We start from the raw sequence: 5,601 nt of genomic DNA, 5'->3' as shown, positions 1-5,601 counted from the left end.
TAAAAAAAAAAATCAAAAAAAAAAGTGTGAGAGGTAGGTATTTAGAATATTCTGAAAACTCTGCCGAAATTCTGAAAAAGCGAAAAAAAAAGAGAGAATGAGCCAAAAATTTCAAGTGCCATGTTTCCCGTGTTCCGTCCTAACTGGCCGAACTACGCGGGTCTGATTCTCACCGGATGTGAGATACGTAGGCAAACCTCATCGGTTCCGATCCCAATGTTCAAAAAAGTCCAAAAACATTTTCTTTTAGTTCCTTCTTTAGAAATCTTTCCTTAGAAAATTCCAAAAAAAAAAAGAGAAAAAAGATTTTTAAACTCAAAAAAAATTAGTTTCCTTCTCTTTGAAGTCTTTCATACGAAAAAAGAATAAAAAGAAAAATAAATAAAAATCAAAATCCAAAATACGGGTTCCTTCATTTTGAAGTATTTTTTCAAAAAAAAAAAAAATCCAAAAAAAATCAGAAACAAAAATTCAAAAAATACTCTTTTCCTCTTTAGATGTCTTTCTTTTGTAATGCCCATAAAAATTTTGAAAAAATTAAAGTCCAAAAATATTTTCGCTTCTCTTTAGAAGTACTTTTGTAAATAAATAAAAATACCCAAAAATCCAAAACATTTTCTTAAAAGTCCCTCTTTCGAAAATTAGGAGACAACTTCCAAAATCCAAAAATATTTTCTTTATTCTTCAGAAAAAGAGAAAACAAATGAAAATTCAAACAAAAATATTTTCTTTTTACTTTTAAAATTTCCCAAAGTTCAAATCAAAAGCAAATGAATTTTTAGAAGTCTTTCTTTCAAAAACAAAACAAAAATCAAACCCAAAAAAAGAAAATTCCTTTCTTCTTTTAAAGCATTTTTTTAGAAAATTCCAAAAGAAAAAAAAAATCAAAAAACAAATATGTTTTCTTTTGCTTAAAGCTTTCATGGTCTAAGTCTTTATAAAAGTAAAAAATAAGATTTAGCTTATTTATTCCATTCTTAATCTTCCTGAACTACGCAAGATCTGATTCATGCGGGGTCATGATACGTAGGCAATCCCTATCGGATTCGATCATAGTTATAAATAAGTTGAGTGAAAAAATAAATTGAAAAAAAAAGAGAGTGAAAAAGAGTGAAAAGAGAGCAACAAAAAAAAAACAAAAAAAAGGAAAAAGGAAAAAAAAGAGTGCCAAAAATAAAAGAGCGGCAAAAACAAAATGGAAAATCAAGAGTGATTAGAGAGAAACAATGATGAAGAAAAGAGGTCCATACTGAAAAGTTAGTTAAGGCCGGGATGAAACATGCAACCGTTCAGACACACGGTAGGAGCGTCTAACTGTTAGGTGCATTGCATCCCAACGTGCGATTTCCTAAATGTTAAATGTTTCAAAACTAACAAGGTTGTTGGATGTGCAAAAAGCCAGGTTTTGGTGGTTGGTTTTGATGGTAGTCTAGCCTCCCCTCCTTCACAAAATCCCAAGGCACAGATGGCCTCCACAAACAATCTATCAATCGTCAATCCTGAGGATAGCCCGTCATCGACTATTCTGCAGCTAGAATCAGCAGCTGCTGAAGAGAATAAGATGTTGCGTCTCCGCATAATGAAAATGTGGGACGCCTGGTCTAATGGTAGGGAACCGCCAAATGCAATCCTTGGGTTCCCTGAGTTGATCCCCAGGTCAAGTGAGGTTACTAATGCCCATGTGCCCAACCTGCTCATCCCATGCGGGCACCCTCCAATGCCTTCTGTGGTTCGCCCCCAGGCACCGGCTTCACGGGCACCGCCTCCAATGTTCACATTTCGGGGTTCACAGGTTCAGTCAGAAATAGCATATGTGACCCCATACTCTTTCACTCAACTTCCACAATGTGATCTCTCAGTGGAGCAAGAAAAGGTTGTTAAAAATCCCGAGCAAGAGGAAATGGCTTAGAAGATGAAGAGCTTAGAACAAAGCCTGGAAAACATGCAAGGTCTGAGTGGCCAAAAGAGTGTCTCATACTCTGATCTCTGTATGTTTCCCCCATGTCCACTTTCCAGCTGGCTTCAAGATGCCAAAATTTGAGAAGTACAACGGGTACGGAGACCCGGTCGCTCATCTGAAACGATACTGTAACCAGTTGAGGGGTGCTGGTGGAAGAGAGGAGCTGCTACTGGTTTATTTTTGGGGAAAGCCTCACCGGAATCACTTCTGAGTGGTATACGGATCAAGAAATTACTCATTGGCATGTGTGGGATGATATGGCTCGAGATTTTGTCCGTCAGTTCCAGTATAATGTGGAGATCGCTCCCGACAGAAACACTTTGTCCAATTTGAAAAAGGAAACCGCGGAAAGCTTTCGCGAATATGCTGTCAAATGGCGTGAGTAAGTGTGACGACCTGACCCGTCGTCTCATGTATTTCCGTCCTGTTTTCCCCGTTATACGCTTATTCATGTTCCAATATGTGTACTTGGTGAATTTGAGTCAATTCGGATCGAGTTTGGTAGGAAATGGGACAATTAGTCTCTTTAATGAAAAATTAGTTTGAAAAAGTCAACCGGACGTTGACTTGTGAGTTAGAGGGCTCGGAATTGAATTCCGATGATTCGGTTAGTTTCGGGGGATGATTTAAGGCTTAGGAGCGCAATCAGAATTAATTTTGGAGGTCCGGTGAAGAAATTAGCCTATTTTGGCGAAGTTAGTATTTTGGCGATTTCCGGTTGATAGGTGAGATTTTGATCCGGGAGTCGGAATGGAATTCCGACAGTTCCAGTAGCGTCGTTAGGTGATTTTGGACTTGTGTGCAAAATTTCAGTTGATTCGGAGGTGAGTTTTAGTTTAACTTAAGCTTTGATTTGATGAAACTTGACGATTTTGATGTTAACGATGATGTTTTTATGGTTCGAGCAAGTTTGAATAAGGTAATAGAACATATCTGTGCCTTTGGTTGAGGTCCCGAGGGCCTCGGGATGATTTCGGATGGCTAACGGGGATTTTTGAGTTGAAAAAATGCAGCAGAAATTGCAGAGGAAATTTGCTCTTCGCGATCGCGAGCCCGGGGCTGCGATCGCATAGAAGGAATTGGAGGGGGCTCAGAGTTGCTCTATGCGATCGTGTGAGGATGTCCGCGATCGCGTAGGGTCGTTTGGCAGTGCTCTGCGATCGCGTGGGCTTACCTGCGATCGCGTAAGAGGATTTCAGGGGGGCTGGAATTTTGTTCTCCGCGATCGCGTGAATTGGGACGCGATCGCGTATAAGGCGCTACAGTGGTCCGGACAGAATGTTAAAAACATTTCAGTCCGCGACCCAAGCTCATTTCCACCATTTTTGAGCGAGCTTGGGAGCTTTTCTCGAGGGTTTTGAAGAGTTTTGACTGGGAATCGATTGGAGGTAGGTTTTATGAGTTAAATACATGATTTTATTGAAGAATCATCCTTGAAATTCATGAAAACATAGCAAAATTGTAAGAAATTAGGGCTTGAGATTGAAACTCTAAAATGGTGATTTGAGGGGTCAAATGAACTCCGATTTTTGTGAATTTGGTATGTATAGACTCGTGGCGAGATAAGGGTCGTATTGATGTAAAAATTTATGGATTTCGAGACGTGGGCCCGGGGCTCGGGTTTTGCCAATTTCGTGATTTTCGACATTTTTCGAGTCTTTTCGATTGGGTTATATTCCCTTAGCCTATTGTAATGTATTCGTTGTGGTTTTGGCCAGATTCGACGCTCGAGGAGGTCGATAAGAGAGGAAAGGGCATCGCGGTGTAGTATTTGGCAGGCTAGAGGTGAGTAATAGATGTAAATGCTGTTCTGAGGGTTTGAAACCCCGGACTTTCACATCGTAATGCTATATTGAGGCGTGACACGCACTCTATGACGAGTGCGGGGTCGGATACTATTGGGGATTGTGACTTGGTCCATCCCGTGTGATGTTTATACTATACTGGTGATTGATACACATACGTTATTGATATTACTGGGCTTGAGGCCATGTTTGGGGCCTTGTGCCGACTTGTAAAATCCTTCGAGGATTGATATTACTGCTTAGCATGATTTGCATATCATTTAGTTTCAGTCCAAGGTTTTAAATACTGCTTTGCAAACTCAGCCATAATTCTAAGTGTTGAAAACTTAAATGACATTATAAATGTATTTCGGGCTGGGAACTTCTGTTTGAAAATGCCCAATGGGCTTATTATATTATTTTCTGGACTGATTATAAAGTGACTTGAAATAGTGGTAACAATGACACTGTAATATATACTTGGAACACTGGTAACAATGGCACTGTATGATATAAATTGGTCAGGTAACAATGGCTGACCGGTCAGGTAACAATGACTGACCAAGATATTGCGCTTGGGCTGTAGGAGCCCCTCCGGAGTCTGTACACACCCCCAGTGAGCGCCGTCGACGATAAATAATATGGATGGCTCGGGCTGCACGCCGCAGTGGGTACTGGAATGTACCATTATATGCATTGCATTGCATTCATGCATTTGTATTTATACTGTTGTTTAGCTGCTCAGTTCCATATGTTGCTGTATATTTGGATTTTAGCTTACTTTGTGTATTTACTGGATTTTCTTATCTTCGGACTGTAATTACTTTTATTACTCACTGGGTCGGAGTACTCACTTTACTCCCTGCACCTTGTGTGCAGATCCAGGGCAGTCTCAGGCTTAGTAGATCCAGTTGATCAGTAGATCCAGCTTCTGGGAGTATCAAGGTAGCTGCACGGCGTTCGCAACCATTGATCTTCTCATTCCTATCCTATCTTTTTTTTTATTTCCGCATCATCAGACTTTGGATATACTATGTATTAGGATGATAATCTGTATTCTAGAGGCTCAGATTCGTGACACCGGGTCCTAGTGAGATTATATGGTGTATTTTATTAAATTCTTCAGTACTTTGATCTTGACTTAATTGATATCTCTTTCCGCTATTTTTGATAAATTAGGTTAAGTGTTGAATGATGGTCGGGCTTGCCTAGTAGTGTGCTGGGCGCCACACGACCGAGATTTGGATCGTGACAGCAAGATGCCAGGGTAAAGCCTCCAATGGATGAAACTGAAATGGTCATGGTCTTTTTGCAGGCCCAAGAGGCTGACTACTTCCAGAACATGATGTCTGTTGTGGGTAAGCCGTTTGCTGAGGCTATCAAAATCGGGGAAATGGTTGAAAACAGTCTGAAAACGGGCCGAATCTTGAGTCATGATGCTTTTAAAGCCACATCACCAGATGTTCAAAATGGTTCGGAGGGTTCGATGAATAGAAGTGAGATTAAAGAGGGAGTCATGACAATGTCAAGCTCGAAGGGGGCCCGCGGGTCATTCAGCCAATCGTATGTGCCTCCTATCGTCCCACCACACTATTATCCTTTTTCAGTTGCTGCTTATGCTGTGGCACCTCCTCCCTATGCGGTGATGAATGATCAACCTTACCCGCTGCCACAACATTATCCACAAAACCGAGCTCCACTTCCCAGAAATGCCCATCCTTACCAAGCTCCATATAATCCTCAACCAACTGTTCCCCAATACAATCCTCGCCCAAGAGAGTCTTTCAGAAAGAATCAGTTCACCCCTATTGGTGAATCATATTCAAGCTTGTTCCAAAAGCTAATCATGATAGATCT

General features: G+C 40.7%; 1 long non-coding RNA gene across 1 annotated transcript in view; it reads left to right on the top strand.

The window, feature by feature from the left end:
* Positions 1-4,822, top strand: part of LOC109228587 — a 13,286-nt gene extending 8,464 nt beyond the window's left edge. Inside the window, exon 2 of the long non-coding RNA XR_002068403.1 lies at positions 4,624-4,822. This is a non-coding gene — a long non-coding RNA (uncharacterized LOC109228587). The remainder of the gene's footprint in view (positions 1-4,623) is intronic.

The sequence above is a fragment of the Nicotiana attenuata genome, chromosome 7 (genome assembly GCF_001879085.1).
Source record: "Nicotiana attenuata strain UT chromosome 7, NIATTr2, whole genome shotgun sequence".
In the NCBI taxonomy this organism is placed as follows: Eukaryota; Viridiplantae; Streptophyta; class Magnoliopsida; order Solanales; family Solanaceae; genus Nicotiana; species Nicotiana attenuata.
The sequence above is the reverse complement of the archived record's forward strand: the minus strand, read 5'-3'. Positions and strand labels throughout refer to the sequence as shown.